Source organism: Triticum aestivum, chromosome 6A (assembly GCF_018294505.1).
Source record: "Triticum aestivum cultivar Chinese Spring chromosome 6A, IWGSC CS RefSeq v2.1, whole genome shotgun sequence".
Classification (NCBI taxonomy): Eukaryota; Viridiplantae; Streptophyta; class Magnoliopsida; order Poales; family Poaceae; genus Triticum; species Triticum aestivum.
Genome location: NC_057809.1, coordinates 159,348,821 through 159,368,068, shown reverse-complemented (window position 1 = coordinate 159,368,068; position 19,248 = coordinate 159,348,821).

Below are 19,248 nucleotides of genomic sequence, written 5' to 3'. Positions count from 1 at the left end.
CTTTTGAGAGCCCGGCCTGAGAGTCATAATTGACCTATTTGGCATTGCGTTACTACTCGGCCCATGTTCAACGACACCTCACTGGCCCAAACAAGTGTACATCATCGAAAAGACACTGAGCTTAAATTATATAACTTGAAAAAAGGAGATATACTCTGAACACTGGAGAATGGTGATGCCCTCATTTAGCCCACCAATAGTTCGAGACAATAAACAGTTCGAAACAATGATATATACAACATTCAAACACTGACTAGTGACTACTACTGAGATAAACAACAAGACATGATAGTTCATAAGAAGTCTTGCTACACCACCAAAACGCACCCATCTGCAACGCTCAGACTCTCGTGATCCAGACGAGAATGACATTCTAAACAGAAGTAACTATTACATAGTAAGAGTGAGATAGACGAGGATGACCAAATGACAAGGAATATGCATAACAAAAGAAAGAACTACCCATCCAGAACCAGCAGCAAAGACAACAATCATTCGAAGAGATGATCCAACACCATCATAATTTGCAGCCCCGCTTCAGCGACAAATGATCCGGAGACACTAGTACTCCACCCTTTCGATGCAACAGCCCAATTACCTATCAACCTGAAGGCTCGAACCACATCACTGCCTGTCGTAATTGAGACATCCAAGGATCAAAGTTAATCCGGATGCCTTTGTCATTCTCACCTTCTTTTGGCTGCAGGCTGTATCATTGACAATCAGGGAAGTTTGCTCCCGAACTCCTAGGGCTCGCCATGTAGACACAGTTTTCCATAGCAAACAGAGCCTCTCTGCCATCAAGGTCCTTGCCAACGGTGATCTCCTGGTTAATCGGATAATTGAGTCTGAGAAATAGAGAGTGTGAACCAAGGTTGTTTACCCGCCTCCAACTAAAAAAATCCTAAAGGCCCCAACAAGCTGGTATCCTGCTCATAGACGTAATAGCCACTGTCCGGATACTCACATGTTACATGGTGCTTGTATACAGTGGGGTTTTTGCAATATAACTTTTCCGGCTCATGTGTCCGAATGATCACCAGTCTTTTGCCGTCGTCTGATCGAGCGAGGAACCAGTTGTGCTTCCCTGTTTTTGGCAAAGGTGGTGTGATTACAAAGGGCAGTAACTGTAGGGACATTGCATCATATCAAAAAGGACAGGCATTGTTAATGTAAGATCAGCATTGTTCAGAGTATGAGTAGGATAATGCAAGAAACATCATTGATATGTCCCTGTTGGAACTGGGAGGAAAATACTGGGAAATGTATACTGGGTTCGAAAATATAGAAGTGCCATGCATGGTTATACTCATGTTATCTCGCAATCGATTCTTCAGAGGAAACTACCATGTCATGCATGTTATGTAATCATGTTCTGTCCTCACAAACAAATTCTTCAAGGTAACTAACAGACCATGCATTGTTATATACTCGTGTTCTGTGGGCAAAATTTTTGTGAGGATATTATTCTAGCCATTGATTGTTGAAGGGCGAATATAGGTATGTACACATGGTAAGCATTGGAGGATTTCACTACTTCCAAATATAGAGTTCTCCATATGCACATTTACTTCCCTAATGTATGGTTAGATGAAACCAACAGTGTGGTGCATGTTTCTACATCATGAAAATGAGGAAACTAACATGGCCATTGATACACACTCATATTTAGTATTAGTATATAGATTACTGTAAAATAAGGATAATATCCATATATTCCTAACCGTTTGATTATTCAGGGTACAAATTGGCTGTAATGACATGGTCACAATAGCATGAATTAACTCATTCCAAATATAGCTGATTTACGGCGTCTCTAATACATTGCCATAGTTCTACTCAAATTCTACTCAAACAGAGATATGCCAATCATCACAAAAAGTTCAAACAGTGTCATGGCGTCATCATTAACATGAGAGGAAACAACTTACACGCGCCGTCCCAGCAATACATGGTGCCATCTGCTTTGTCGATCGCGTAGATGATGCCATTGTGTTCAATAGCATCATAGAAGTGTGTATCAGCTTTGACGATGATCCACTGCGAGCCGAGTTGTCTCCAGCTAAAGAAGGCACCGGCGTAAAGATAGGTGAGTCCGCGGTCAAACAAGGCAATTAGCTTGAAGTCTGCGCAATTCGCATGTCATGTGGGCACTTGGCAGATTACAATCTTCTGCAAAACAAGTTCCGTCCAACTGACGTAGTAATCTACATGACTTGGACCGCGATGGTAATACTCTATATAATCCAACGGAGGAAGGATAATCTCATGGGAGGTATGGAAGTTCACGAGCACCAACTTTTTACCATCTTCTCTGAAGGCAGCCATCCAGTGGGAGTTCATGCCGACCCAGTACATACCTGCCAAGAAGTTTCGGGCGATGGTGATCGGATCGATGTCGAGGGAAATGATGTACGGCGACCCACTACATACCTGCAAAGAAGTTTCGGTTAATAGAGATCGGATTGAAGTCGAGGGGCATCATGCACGCCTCCATATCATGGTGAGCCAATCTCGCAAGACCAGATAGCAGCAAGCAAGGTGTCTTGAAAAGCTTAGGCCTCGCTTCGACGATGGCCGTGTGCATGTCCCTCGAGCATGCAGCCAGCCGCAGGGCGCTCAACATATCCATACACGAACAACAGAGGTCGAGGATGTCACTGGGGAGATTGCTCCAATCGCAGATCATATGGATGCTTCGCGGTTCGCGTTCGGCCATGGTGGAGTTTGGAAGGGGGCTTGATTTATGGGGGATAAGGATGTCGGTGCTGGAGCGGCTAGCGAGGGAATAGTGGTACTGGGGGAGGCGAGTGAGGCGACGGTACATGGGGGCACAGTGAGATGGAAACGGAGAAGGAGATGGAGATGGAGTGGTGTTATGGGAGCGGAGAGGGAGACGAGGCGAGGCGCCAGTGTGCTGTACAACGGTGGTGACAGACTGCACTGTGCACAGGGTGAGGCTAACTTTGGTAACCCGAACACGCCGCCTGGACTAGTGTCAGGCGCAGGGTGTTGTCACTTCACTGTGAGGACTGGATGAATAGTATTTTGACCATCAAGTGTACCACAGTTGTACTACTACTACTACTACTACTACTACTACTACTACTACTACTACTACTAGTAGTAGTAGTAGTAGTAGTAGGTACATGAGTACTCCAGTATTGTATAGCGTAAATATGTCTCCCGTGCTAGCATGCCTGTTCACTTCATCGTTCAGGTATCATCCACATTGTGAGCAGAACCAAATTCTCGTGCATGCCCAATCAACGCTCTGCCACGATGCATGCAGTGGTCGTTCTGGTGCATCAAGGACGGCATGCAGATCGTTCCACACTTGAGAAGAGGAAAAATGGAAAGGTAGAACGTGGCAGCAGAGGAAGAGAACGCTGGCTAACGAGGCTGAGAGGGGATCGAGCAGGAAGTTAATGCTCCACGCCTATAGGTTTTGGGAAAACCTAATTTTCATAAGGTGACTTATACTCACCTAAACGGAGGGAGTACTCCTTAACCAGAGAATGTTGTGTCTCCCACTCACGCGCTCAAAAAAAAACTACGACACATTTTTTTATCTGTTTGCATAGGTCCCACCTATCAGGAAGGATGGGCACGTACATGAACAGGTACGACTCATCAGTCTACCCGCATAGCCTTTTCATTTAGTCTACCTAGCCGTCTAATCAACTGCCTGCACGCCACTTCTCCCATTTACTTCTCCATCGGGAACCGATTCTCCTCGGCTTCTTCACCTCCCCTTCGTCTTCATTTGCATCCAAACCCCAATGTGTTCACATTGTTTTAACCTCTTTAAATAATCATCTACTACTTCAGTTAGACTAGCCATCTAATCCTAATTCTCCAAACCATAGCCCTCCGTTCCAGCGGTTCCAAATGGCGATAGAGATCGAGATGCAGGTTTTTAGCGTCCAACATGTCCTCGTCGAAGGCTCAATGCACATAGTTTCCACCGTCACCGTCCACCCAAGGGTTGTTCGGCAGTGGATCAACAATGTATCCAACTCCCTCGAAAAGGTAGAGACGAGGGTCATCGGTCTCGACGCAGAGTACATGGAGCGTGCCCCTGGGAAGATCCAGCGCGCCGCCGTCCTTCAGCTGTGCCTTGAAGATGAAGTTTTGGTGTACCACATCATACACTCGCCCTCCATACCAGGTGAGCTTCACGATTTCTTGTCTCGGGAGGACGTATACTTCTGTGGGGCAGCCATCGAAGGGGACAAATAGAAGTTGGAGCCGTACAACCTTAATTTGAATAGCATCGCTGACCTACAAACCAGAATCAAAATTCCTGTAGAAGTTTGTGATAAACAGACACCATCCCTATTCGACGTAGCAAATTTTGTGCTCAGTACAAATCTTCAGAAGGGTGACGAGACGGTGGCATTAAGGTCGTCTAGATGGAGAATTATCCCTTGACGTACGAGCGGATAAAATATGCTGCCCTCGATGCCCGTGTGAGTTTTGAGATAGCTGCAAGGTCCAAAGAGCTTGTTGCAAAGCCGTCTCCCACAGAGAATGAGAACAAGAAGAGGAACAAGAAGAAGAAGAAGAAGAAGAAGAAGAAGAAGAAGAAAAGGCTGCACCAGCAGGAGGGCATTATGGATGGATGAACTATTTCCTCTCTTGTAAAAAAAATTATTCCCTCTCGGTGTATATTGATATAGATGGACTATTTCGATGGTGTGCATGTCTTTGGAACAGAGTAGTAGCGTGGGTCCGCTTGACTATAAGGAACTATTTATCCGCATATATAGCTTTCTCTGCTACTCCTTCCAGTGATCGGTATGCAGTGCATGTGTCCGTAGACATGACATCTTGTCCATGGAAGTTCAACTACGACGACCATCACGTTTCATCTCGCGATTCCCACGACGCCTCTCCAACCCACGGCACCACGCCCCCCGACGTGTGCCTCACCCCTCTCGGCCGCACCACGCCTCTGCCTTTGTGTGCATGACATGTGGGCCACCTAAAATGCGGCGAGCATCAAGTTTCTACCACAGCCACCCGCGATTCCCACGACGGCGCTCGAACCCATGAAACCACACGCCCCCGACCTACGGCTCACCCCTCTTGGCCCCACTGCCCCTCAGTCCCGACGGCCCTGAGAGGGAAATGTAACTCCTGCGCCAGGGCTTGTGGCGCTCCCGCAGCACGAACTTGTGCCAAACTCGAGATTTGTTTCTTTACTATACATGCACGCAACGATTTAATGGACATTGTAATCTCAACATGTGATGGGGAGCTCTAAATTTGAATTTGAAACTTATAAAACGAAAAGATTCAAAACAAATAAACTGGGAGAGAGGGAGTATATCGTAGGATGTGTCCCATACAAAATAAGTCCCCTGGTTTGTCACCGCGAAGATGCAGTTAGAAAGGAGCACAACGTCTTCCTACTCGTACGACAACAAATCGGCCGCATATAGCATGGTCCTCCTTTGACCGCCATGTGCAAGGTTCGTGCTATCTTATTCAATCTCACCGTGGTTCCATCGTACCAATTCATGCGGTGGCCCGTTGCATGGCTGATCCCAATGTTGGACAATGGTTCTACGGGAACGGTTTCACCATTGTAAATGTTATGCAAATTGATGTTGGTACCCTCCCGTACATATGCAAGCCAATCTCCACTCGCACCGAGCCTAACCTGTGAAACAATGGGCAGGGGGAGAATTAGGAAGTGGACACGGAAGTAGTCTTTAGAATGCATTTACCACGTGATCAAACTCATCTTACCTGCTCATCAGAGGAAATCCGAGTGCCCCTCAACGTCGGCATCTCAAGGGGCGTCAACTTGCAACTACGACCATGCCACGCTGGAGAGACCCCCAAGGAAACATCCTCGTGCGTTCCATGGAACATCAAGATGCATTTGTATGAGTAGTTTATCTTGTGAGAGAAAAGGATGAACGAGGGAAGGCCTCTAGAGATAGAGATGGGCACTACTACTACCAATGTGCTGGCCCGTGCGTTGCAATGGATCCAAAGTAGTAGAATAATACTTGTTCATGTGCTTGAAATATAAACACTCTAGTTTTGATATACATGTGTCAGCAGACATGACAGCTTGTCCATGGAAGTTGAACCACGACGACCATCACGTTTCTTGTTTCTACCACTAAGCCACTGAAGTTCGGTCCCGTGGGCCCCGAGAGGGAAATGTAACTCCTACAGCATGCCTTGTGGTGCTCCCGCAGTACGAGCTCGTGCCAAAACTGGAATTTGTTTCTTACTACTACCAACTAGTACTAGTAAGGTACACGTGCATTTCACGCATGAGATTCTGGTGGTTTGTGCATTATGCTTCTACATGTGGAGCTTTCTGGATTCTAACATGTGGCAAAATCTGGTGGAATGTAAGGTTAGGCAAGTTTGATTAACTTAGGCGAGTGTTTGATTCAAGCCACACCTTAGGCAAGCCACACTAAGGCCCCACATGACATACACACAAAAAATGTGGCAAGATTCCCTTAGGCTTGCCAACTTGTTTCTCTCATTTTGAAGAACTAATAACTTTGCCTAAGCTTAGTTGTGGCAAAGTTAGGGGTCTGTTTGATTCAAAGGATTTTCATAGGATCTTTGAAGGATTAGAATCCTCAGGAATTTTTCCTACGTTGGTCGTTTGATTCGTAGGATTGAATCATGTAGAATATTTTCCTAAGGATTCATTTGTACTATGTTTCACAGGAATTCTAACATGCACTCCAACCTCTTGAAAGAAATCCTTTGTTTTTCATGTGACACAATCAAACAAACTCAAATCCTATAGGGATCCAATGAACATGCCATTCCAATCCTACTTTTTTCCTATTCCTGTGTTTCTGCAATCCTATGAATCAAAGAGGCCCTTAGTCATGAATTAAGTTCAACCATGGAGTCTTCTAGATTATACATGTGGCAGAATCTGGTGGATGATATCCAACGGCCAGTAGTGCTCGATTTTCCATCTTTGTACTGTCGGATCGGCTTCATCCAACGACCAACTTTCAAAGTTTTTCACACACTATATAGGGGGTATAGATATAGATGTGCCGGTCTGTTGCAATGGATCCAAAGTATATATATCTATTTAGTGGAGTGCACTCTAAACACATGATCTATTTATTTTTCTCTAACCTTCCGTAGCCATTCAACCAAGCCACATAAGCTTCATGGGTGCCCCCCACATCATATTATTCATACTACGTTGATTGAAAAAAAGATAAATCACCCAAAAGAAGATCTTCCCATTTTTTGTTCCTACGATGTTGTGCCATGCACGTACCTACTACACTACAAAAAAATACACTTCCGTGATGATACGTGTTTGTCACAGTAGGTCGCTTTTTTGTCATGCATGTACATCCATGACAAATTTATGACAGAATCAAGATAGTCATACCTATGCTGTCGTAGAAGTGTTCCATGACATTACCAAAATTATCATCACGGAAGTGTCCACTTCCATGACGATAAATCGCGCGTCATAGAAGTGTTTTCGTCAAGGGTGACCGACACGTGGCATCCACCGTAACAGAACGCTGTTAAGCTATTGGGTCGGGTTTTGGATCCGATAACCCGTTAACAGCCCCGACCAATGGGGAATTTCCACATGTAAAATCATCATTGGCTAGAGGAAACACGTGTCGGCTCATCGTCGGGACAGATGTCATCCACTCACTGGACAGAAGGCGCCTATGATACGTCGACATGTGGCACGACCCAACAAGTTTAAATGGGCCGGCCCAACTAGAGGCCCACAAGATTTTGCGGACCATAATGGGCCGGCCCAGCTAAAGGCCCATGAAATTTTGCGGACCATAATGGGCTGGCCCAGCTAAAGGCCCACAAGATTTTGCGGGCCATAATGGGCCGGCCCAGGTAAAGGCCCACGAGATTTTTTTGTGCCATAATGGGCTGGCCCAGGTAAAGGCCCACAAGATTCTTGTGGGTCATAATGGGCCGGCCCAGCTAAAGGCCCACGAGATTTCGCCGATATTAATGGGCCGGCCCAGCTATAGGCCCACAAGATTTTGAGGACCCTAGTAGGCCGGCCCATTAACTGGCTGCCATGTTTTGGGCCAAATGCCGGCCAATATTTGATCCGGTCCATTAATGGCCTGCCACGCTCTGGGCCTAATAGTGGCCCATATGAGATCCGACCCATTAAAAGCCTACCACGTTCTGGGCCAAATTACGGCCCAGATTAGGTCCGGTCCTTTAAGAGGCTTTGGGCTCAATTATGGGCCATATCAGATTCGGCCCATCAACTGGACACTATGCTTTTGGGCCCACTTGCTAAAGGCCCACTTAGTAATTCGGCCTGATATTAGTTTTGGCCTGTTAAAGGCCCGTTTAACATTTCAGCCCTATATTAAATTGGGCCTGTTAAAAGCCCATCATATAGTTGGGCCTAACTACGGCCCGGTTTGCATCCGGCCTGCTCGCAGCTGATATCTGATTGGGCCAAACAAGGACCCAGACAATTTTGGCCTGTTAAAAGCCCATGATTTGATTCGCACAATCATGGGCCGGGGTTCATTTCGGGCTGCTGTGTAACTAGTAGGAATTAAGAACAAACCTACTCTATACAATAAAGAAATTATGGCATAGTAACTAAGAATAAACCTACACTACACAATAAAGGATTTAAGGTATATTACATCCACTGGGCATCAAAGTTCGCCACCAGTGATCATAAAGCGCAACGAAGAAGCAGATTACAAAAACTGGGCACCATTGCAGCATAAAAAAATAATACTGAACCGAGACCACTTCCAAGACAGTTCAAGAAAGGTTAGCCTTGCGGGGGAATTGCTGCGCAAGCTGCTGAGCAAGGCTGTGAGACCGGCCTAGCATGTCGGTCACAGCTTCCAGGTGTAGCTGTTTAGCGATGAGGTTCTCATTGGTGTTCTCCGCAATCTTTCTTAGAGATAGGACTTCAAGTCGAAGTTGAGTTGCAGAATGCCTTTATGCTAGAACTTGGGACTGAAGAAGTCGAACTAATTCAGACAACGAATTCTGTGAGCTTGTCTGACTGTTAGTCTCAAGTAACTTGAACACTGCATCAAGACAAGACTTTGGGGTTGTCTCGCTATCTTCAAGATGTTTTGCCTTCTTTGCTGCAATATATGTTGGGTTTGTCTCACAGCCTTCAGCAGACTTGTGCATGCCATCAGGCATATCACCCTGAAACAAAGCAGAGAGATGACATGTTTTGCACGTGTATAAACAAAGATGATAACTGTTCTGTCAATTCTATCCAATTTCAAATTAGAAAATAAAGAGTATGTTCAAAATATCAATAGCATAATTTGGCATTGTTCATAATGCGGGGAGCTTCACCACACTACTGGATTACCATGTCAACATAACAAGCATAGATGAAGGGCAAAGAAAATCATTGTATCTATTTTGGATAATGTGCATGGCATGTTGTTCATACCATCAGCCACATCAGTAAGATAAAACAGGAGATGACAAGGTGCAAACGTGGGCTGCTTCACCACACACTGGATTATAGATCCACAAAAATATAGATCCACAAAAACAAGCATACATATAGGGAGTATTAAGTAATGTGCATGGTATGAATAAGGAATTTGGTTTTACAATTAAAACTTAGAACTTACGGTTCTTACGAACATGCATTTTGGTAGAAACATCAAACTAAACAACAACAAATGATAGGGAGTATGAGAAAATTAAACAGCAGTTGAGGATAAAGGCTTTAGAAGGACTGACTTACATTAACAGTTAACACCGGCTTTATAATGCCCTTCTCCATGGCAAGGGAAGGATAACTCAAGAATTTCAGCATAGAATCTTCTTCATAAGCATTGCCTGTACTCTACATTTTGTAGAGAGTAATTATAGATATGATAATACTAGAAGGGATAGAGGATAATGAATATAAGATGCAAATTGATGCTACATAATCAACTACCAATCCTTGGAAGTACAAGCGTTACAGGACAAAATGTACTAACAAGAGCAATGGGCTACACTTCTGCACTGGCATTGTCTGTGTATTCTACTTGTTGGTAAGATTAAATATAGATCTGATCTTTTCTAGTAAATGGTGGGCGAGGGAGATAAGATGCAGAATGCTACAAAATGAACCAATCCCTCTTCCCATAATACAAGAGTGTTTTGAACACTAGTGTATTGCACAAACGTTCTTATATTATGGGACGGAGGGAGTAGCTGTTAATGTAAGTACAATGATAGACCATGTTCAGTCCTTACAAGAGGACTGCAGCGCTAAACCTCTTCAAAAGCATTGGGTTGATTCTAAATTTATGTAAGAGTCCATACGGATCTTATAATGTCCACCAAATGGACGATTACGAGGCTAACATGTGCAGTGATGCTACATAATCAAACAACTATGAAAGTAAGTATGGTCATACAGGGCAAGAGGTACTCACAAGAGCAATGCAGTGTGTAGTATAGTTGCGAGATTCTGTGGTCCCTTGAGAACGAATGTTCTTCTGCTAACAGTTTTCATACAAGTGAGACATTAAGGCAAATGCAGAAATGTAGTTCAAATTGTGATGTGATATCATAGATAGTACCTTACGCTGCAGCCGAGACCAATGTGTAACAGGATTATTCCAGCACCGTCGGATAAATGTAGCACTGGAGACTTTACAGAAATTTCATTCAGAGGCTTGCCATCAAAGTGCGCTTGCCTCAGGTAGGAACGATACTTCATCAACGAGTGCTTAAAAAGCGCAACCAACCCTTACTCGTCATCACAATCCAGTTTGCGCCTCGCCTATTTAGAAGAATGAAATCTTGTGTCTTCTGTCAGCAGAAACATATGCAGTAATGACCATGAATAACATTAGTACATTACTTATGCGTAAGTTGCGGAGGAAGACTGGAAATTGTTCTGTGTCTGCGGTATAATCTTTCCATGAAGGAAAGATGCGCACAAAGTTCCTGACAACAACATAAGCTTCATCTTCTAAACTGGGAAGAAATGGAATAGGGGTCCTATTTGCTGCAATTGGGGCTCTCTCTGGTTCGAAAAGGGATTTGGCAACTGGATTTGGTGTAGTCTTTGCTGGAATGGGGGTTTTGCGTCGTATAGCTGGTGCTATGTCAACTGGCATAATCATACTGTTTGCTGCAGTTGGGGTCTGCTGAGTTGGGGCATCAGAAATGACCAGTGTAGTAGGGCTAGAGTCTGCTAGAGTTGGGGTATTTTGTGGGTCAGGTGATATTGCAACTACACCTAATGGGCTATTTGATTTATCAGGTGCCACTACCTTTTCCAAATACTTTGCTTGTGCTCCTCCATGATCAGCAATCACCCTCTTCCTTTTGAATGTATGATACACAAGAACATCATTTGAATGGATAAATATGGTATGATGACAGATGGAATATGTATAGAAAATGGATAGGCAGGGCGTATTCACATACACGATGTGTAAACTAAGCTAATGGCAGTTCAACAAAGTAGAAGCAATGCAAAGCATCAGTTGCAAGATATGTGCGAGCAATGTAACCTTGGAAAGTTAGAGCAAGTACCTTGATGGGTGAATAAGATAGGGCATCTTCCTCTGACTCCTCCACTAGGGAGCTACATTGACTTAGGTCTCCCTCTAGCTCAGAATCACTGTTAGGATCATATTCCGAGCATGAATCTGTAGGTGGAGAGTGTTTGCATTGCATTGCATCCAGACTTGATTCCAGTCCCTTAGTGCCAAATTTGACAGCCATGGCATTGTTCTGCTTTATTCTTTTCATGCGCACAAGCTCATAATCATTATGATGCTGTTCAGAATCTGAGATTCATGAAAACATAAAAAGTAGTCAGATTATCTATGGAATGCATTGCGGTTTCAACTCGGAGAGTGTCTCCCTATAAACCCCTGCATATGCAAAGTTCACCTCCCCAACCGTGCTGACCAGACCACACACAGAGATACACACCCGAGCGGCGAACATGCATTTTTGAAACTAATTTAGGAACATTTAGCTGACCAATTAAACAACTCTGTTTTAATAATATCATATTCATATTTGAACAACTAAGCTTGTTTAGCTTGATGGGTGGAGCAATGTTATTATGACACGAAGCATGTATTGTGATCGTATAGTGATCATAAAAGGGGGAAACTCTAAGCATATATTTTTTTAGCAAAAGAGGGTTTCCCCTCTGATTTCTATTAAAGAAACCACCACGGAACCAACATGATCAATTAAACCCTAAGCATGATCAATTAAACTGTATTATGGCTGTGCCATGGCGATTTGAAGCTGCAAACCGGAGAAATGATATTTAGCATCCATTGTTTGCTTCAAACTAAGAACTAAATTCTAAGAGCTGAAATGAAAGTAGAGTAACCAAGTTAAGATCTATTTTCTGGTTGAGATCAAAAAGTTGAGGAGATATGAAGTACTACCTCTCTTGCGGCGCCGTGTAGGCATCGGGGGTGCGATGGCTGTCGGTGGCGTTGAAGCAGATCTGTGACGGTAGACGGGTGCATCGGGGGATAAGTCCCGTTGCGGTGGAAGAGAAGGTCGTGTGAGCGGCCCCGGCAAAGAGGACGACGACGCCGATGAAGCGAGAGGACGCAATGCAAGGCTATTGGTCCATCGCCGTGGATGAGAAACGTCCATATCTAGCAGTGGACGACATGGTCTTGGTAGGCTCTCCGGCATGGTGGAGGACGGTGGCGATGGATGTGGTGGAGGACGGTGGCGATGGATGGGGTGGCGGACGGAGGCTGGTGTGAGAATGGGGTGTTCTAGCGCGGATGGTGTATGAATGGGAAAATGGAGGGAGAGGTATGGGGAACCATGTTTTTGGGACGCACCTGTCTGAAATATGGGAAAGTTACAAACTTATCCCCCGTTTCAAATTTGGATGTCTCGTCGGTTGGGGATAGGACGGTAATCTCGCATCTCCCAAATATTTGCCGTTAACTATTTCGGGCGAGGAGAGGGTGTTTTGCCGCCCATGGTTGGCGCCCACAGTGTATGAATGGGGTTGATAGGTAGGGTGGTTGTGTCACGTCTGATGGAAGTTACACATCTGCCCCTATTTAAAATATTAGCCTACATCTATTTCGGATGAGGAGAGGGTGTTTTGCCGCCCACCGTGTATGAATGGGGAATGGAGGGAGAAACAGAGGTCTTTCGGATGAGCTTGAATCAAATGAGTTTTGCCGCCCATGTTTGACACCCACTGTGTCGGAATGGGCTCAGAGGCAGTCGTGTCACGTCTAATTGAAGTTACTAACCTACCCCTATTTAGAGCAGTGGAAATCGGGCCGATGGATTGTCCGTGTAATGGGTAGACAATAATTTCCATCTCCCAAACACTTGGCTTCAGGCAGCCGATGTGGGAGTGGACATTTTGCTGTTTCTTTCGAATTTTGGGACAATAAGCATCCACGTTTACCCTGGCAACTAAATTCGAATCCATTTTGTATTCCTATATGAATCTTTATAAATCATTCTATGTGTTTTTATTAAGAAACATTAAAACTGTGCATCCTCTGGGCCCTCTCAAGCCATCAAGGCTTCTGGCCATCAGATCTACGAGTTTAGGAATTTTAGGCCGTTGGATCGATTTGCAAAAACTTGATCATTGTTAACCACAGATCGCCATACGGGCTGGGCCGCTGCTCCCGTAACAAAATGGACGGTCTGCCATTATTTGGGCCTGCTGGGTCTTAGATGCCGCACGTCCCTCGCATGTTGGCGAACGGTTCCGCGCGGGCCGACCAGGCGGTCGACGAAACAGAAAATATATTAGAACACAGGTGCGTCTCAAAAAAATATTAGAACACAGGTTCCTCTTAAAAAATAGAAAAAATCACAGCCTCCCGTCTCGTGTGTTCGGCAACGGCTCTTCGCAAGGGAAAAAAGGTTGTTTGCTGTCGTCGATCTCGCGGGCAGGCGAACTGATCTTTACGAGGCGAGCGACCTATGCCTGGCCCTGGCCGGGCGGGAGAGGCCATGACTGGTTCTTGCGATGCGATGCCGTGGAGCAGTGACGGGACAGCGAAACATCGCCTGGCGATTCAGTCATCGGCGATAGAAATCCTCATTGATGTGGACCTTAATGCAATTGATTTACCCACTTGCCGGCGTCCGTTTCTACTAACTTAATGTCAATCATGTGCCCAGGTCAGTTACCATTCGATCCGTGCTCTTACCATACCCCACTGGCATCCATATAGTCTCGACAATCCTCTTGTTCCTCCCCACCTCCTCCTCACATCGGCAGGTTGATACCTCATCTTCTCTGTTTTTTTGTGAATATCATCTTCTCTATTTCATACCTCATCTTCTCTGTTCCGTCTTCCACCAATTCTTCTCCCATCAAGTTTCAGAATTTCTATTTTTGATGATGTTTTCTTTACTCCCAGCTGAATTGAAGGTGCTCAGAGTTGACATATTCGAGGTTGTTTCTGATGGGCTGGTTTGTTCCTTGCCGTTCCAATGGCTAAATGTCAGGTTATTATCCATGCGATGTTACTATGTCACAGGGTGTCTACAGTTAGACGGTATTGTCTTAATGCATCACCACGATTGGGTTTTTAATCTTTATTCTGTTTGGGAATTTTTGTATCTTGAGCTGGACAGTGATGACCATAAACGCCTTGGTGTCTAAATTTCTGTAAGCTCAACACATTCTATTTGATGCAAGTTTTAGTTCATTCCCGAGCTGGACAGTGATGACCATAAACGCCTTGGTGTCTAAATTTTCCCAAGGTTTTGTATATACAACAAACTTAAAAGGATTGGGAGGAGGGTGCCCTCACCTATGTTTGTTGAGTTCAATATAGATGCCTCTTTTGATGAAATCATTTCTAGAATTATGCTAGAGCAATCATGCAAGATGTTAAAGGTTTCTTGTATAGCTACTTCAAATGTGAAATTGGATTATGTCCAGGATGCTCAGATTGTGTAAGGTCATGACCTGAGACATGGCTTACTGCAAGACCTTTCTAGCTGTTAACTCTGATGACATGGAGTAAAACGTTTGCTGGTGTAAGGTAATTCTCATGAAGAATTCAATTTGTGGCTTTGGATTGTATATTTTAAATATCAGGATACATGTAACCTTAAACGACCATACGAAGCTGCAAAAATATTTTTCAGCAATCTGAACATTACATATCATGTAGCGCCCTTTAATCATGAGTTTGCTAAAGTAATTTGTGTTAATTGTTTTCCTCGGCAATTAGCTGACTTGAGTTAAGTATTATTCTTTGAAGAGCAAGTACCGGTGCAATGTTTTGTTAATCCAAAAAGATTAGTTTGTTATTGTGCTTCAAAGACAAAAGATGATCTTAGTTTGTATTTAATTTCCATATTTTCCCATTATATTTTTACAAAAAACAAAATTATTTAGAGTTATTATGAATTTGTACTCTTCCAACCCTTATTATATGGGTAATATATGGGCGCGGCAACGCGCGCCATCATGGTCTAGTATATCTTTAAAAAGACGACAAAGATGTATTCCACTGTCATATATGAATATGGTTTACAAATGCCAATACTCAAATTCAGAAACTAGAATCCAGTTTAAGGTGAATTCTAATATTTGGAACACTTCATGTCCAACTCAAATGTCACACGCAGCATAATGTGTACTCCCATTTAGATATGTACACAAGCGATGTATCAAGATTCAAATACCGAGTCAATCAACCAAGAATGTACGGAACTAACAGATATATAAACACTTATAGAGTATATGGATCAATAATATCAACTAACATACATAAGCCAGGCCGCTGTACTTTTTTTTGGCTACAACAACATCCTTTTTTTAGCCAGCATCTTGGCCCTTTCCGATGCGTGCCACTTAAGGTCCATCTATACTACTATTGCTGAATGCACATTTAGCCCGATTGGCATATTTGTAGGTCTGGCACAGCAATCCAAATGAAATGTCTCCAAGTCTTATCAATTAATACAGACTTCTGCTCAAATAAAATTACAAAAAAACAATCATTACATGATCTCTAAAACAAATGGTTTGATTGATTACATGAACAGACAACACAAAGTTTATTCAACTATGGAAAGAACATTCCACCTATGATTTACCAAGTAGGAATTTAATTTCCTTTTTTTCCTTCAGGACCTTAACAATCTGGTCAGTCTCAGCTTGCTTGGTTTTGAAATCCACCAAATATTTAATGGTTGTCTTGAGTACTGCTTGTGATTGTGCTGTTTGCTTCCTCAACATGTCAACTTCATCTCTAAGTGCAGAAGCAGAATCTCTTTCTACCACTAGTTTAGCCTCTAGAGCATCATCAGTTGGCAATTCATAATGCACGATTGGGCCGGTGCCACTGCTGTGGGATGATGCAATGTCCATGGGGACCCCGCTCTTTGATCTTGGGCTAACCTGTTTTGCCATTAAAGTTCCGATTGGATTCAGAAAAGTTGAAGTTAGCAAAACATCTCAACTGGGAGTTATAACAACAAACCAGTTAAACAAACAAGGAATTAAAGAGTTTCAATTGGATGCTGAAAAGTAGTTATTAACATCATTGTAACCCGCTGTTGCAGCAGCAAAGGAGTTAAACAAACAAGTAGATATTTAAGTTAAGGCAAACAGGTAATTCTTAACAGTAAGTATCAAACACATAGATAGGCGCAGTCTACAATATGATTAACAGGCTGTGTCATTATGTAATCAGTAGCAAACTAAATTAAGCCGAGCAACGTAATTGAACAATTTTGCAATAAGTGGCTAACTAAAATTCCGAGAAGTAGGTAACTAAACTTATGCTAGTTCTTTGTACAGGCACACTGCAACTTCTTTTTCGCTTACAAGGTTGTACGAAGGAGTCCATGGCATCAATTGCTTGGATACGCAGTCCCAATACTTCTTTCTTCCCACACTGCATGGGTAAGTCGAATGGTTAATCTCGTAAGATGGTGTGTCCTTGATATGTTATATGAGGACGTGTAGTCAGACTAGTTGTAGCCAAACACATCACACTGGCTTTTACTGTATATTTCATGCGATTACTTTTGGCATATTGAGATCTTAGTAATCTACAATAGGATGAAAAGACTGGCATCCTTCACATTATTGGCGAACTTAGTTCATAGAAACAAGCAATTCAACCATTCTGTGGGTAAATCAAAAGCACCACTGGAATATTTTTCACTATCCAATCATACACGCAAAAAGGGGCGACGCCACCAGAGGGGCTGGTATGGGCGGCCGCCTCAGGTGGCTGGAAAGTGTGCACCTAGTTTGAGTCGTCCAGGTTGGCCCATGCTAGTTTTGTTCGTCCCAACGCACGAGCAGGCAATGTAAAAAATGAAGAAAAATGTTTCAATTTGGATGGGCCAATAACATAAGTGCAAGTCAGGCCCTATAGCAGGCTCGCGGCCCAAACAAGCGCCTCCCATATCGATCGACAACAGGAAAAATCCCAATTCATTCGCTCCAGCCTCCAGTCTGGTTCGCTCCTAACTTAGCCGCCGCTGGACAGACCGACACAGCACTTCCTCGCGCCCTCGTTGGAGGGCGGTTGCCGGGCTTCAAGCGAACGGAAGGACAAGAAGATGAAGATCCAACCCTGGGTGTAGCCTGCGTGGGAGGCAGCGGTGGCAGCACGGGCATGGCATCGAGCTTGCGCAAACGGACAGTCGCAGCTTGCAAGAGTAGCATGCGCAAAAAGCAGGTACATCACATCCCTGATTATATCTAATTCAACTCTTCAATTTCTGGCCAATAGTTAAACCTGACGGTGTTGTAAAACTACTTGTATGTAGGGAATCTATGAGAAAATGAAACCAATTTCTACTTATTTTATAACTCCCCCAATCAATACTGAACTGACTGAATCTGATGTATCTAATCAAGTTTCCGGTGCAAACATACAAGCTCATTTTTTTCTTGAGCCTGAAGTGTCTAATGAACAGATTGCTAATGAAGGATTTGATGCAAACATTTTACATGCTCCTGGTGATGAACATATAGTGTCTAATGAGGGATCTAATGCAAGCATTTTGCAAGCTCATTGAAGGATTTAGTGTCTAATGATGATCTACTATGTTGAGAGAGACAGAGATTTGCAGGCATTGATGACAAGCAAATTATAGTGCATTTTCATAGCTTGAGGAAACGTCGAGGCCATCTACCAGAAAGTCCCCGTATCATGACAACATAGCATAAATACTTTTCTAATTTGTTGTTTGAAACTATTGGCATACTTGTGCAGGATAGATATATTGATATGCAGTTTGTGCACTGGTTATACGTGCAATTACACTTCGATATGTTCAGCCAGAGAACGAATAATTCAAGCAGGTACAGACCATGTTTGTAGTCCTTGTACACCATGTTGCATTTTGTGTTTTTTGGTGCTTGCATCATTTAGTGTTTATAATCTAAACTACTTTGGATCATTAGCTGGTTTTCGAAGTGCATGTAGCTTCACATTTCAGAGTGCAAGTGCCTTTGTATTTTTGAAGTTAAATGTTCTCCCCTGGTAACTTAAACTCGTGGATCAGCCACTGCACACAAATCATACATGAATGCCAGTACGAATTAAATGAAATGCAGGGACTTACGCTAGCTCGTCATACAGGCTCACCGCAGCTCTGCTTGCGCTTGGGATGTTCCATGTACAAGTCCATGTTACCACTTGCTTGGATGTGCAGGCCTTGTGCTCCTTGCATCCCCCTCTGCATTTTTGACATGGCGAATGGTTGATCAAATAAGAGGAATCGGCCTTGATGTTGTACCGGAGGACAAATACTTACAAGGTTATACGGGTGTGCATGATGTGTACCAGATCCCGTAGCACCGTCATGCTTCACTAAAATATGGATTTGCTTGTTTCAGATGATATCTCCAGAAGAAATAAGAGTTAAGGTCAGAGTTGCATAGGCGGGTAAGCTAAGAGAGCAGTGAAAGGATATCCAAACATCGTTGGAATAGTGCATAAGGGAGTGATGTGTGGATACCTAGTTCGGGCCGGCGTTTGGGCATGCTCGCCTAGCTAGAGTGCGGGTCACTTCAGAGCCGTTGAGGGTGATGCGCTGGCGTTGATTGGCCGCGCACGGATGCAGATCTTGAGTGGCAGCGGAGCGCTACGATGTGGTGGACGAGACCGTTGGTGAAGCCCCAACGACCTCGGGGGGGCGGAGGTGCGACGATGTGCTCGGTGAAGTAGCCCCGGTGAGCTGGGAGACGGCGTCGGTGAAGCGCACCTGATGCGGTGGAACTCGGTGTCTGTGAGG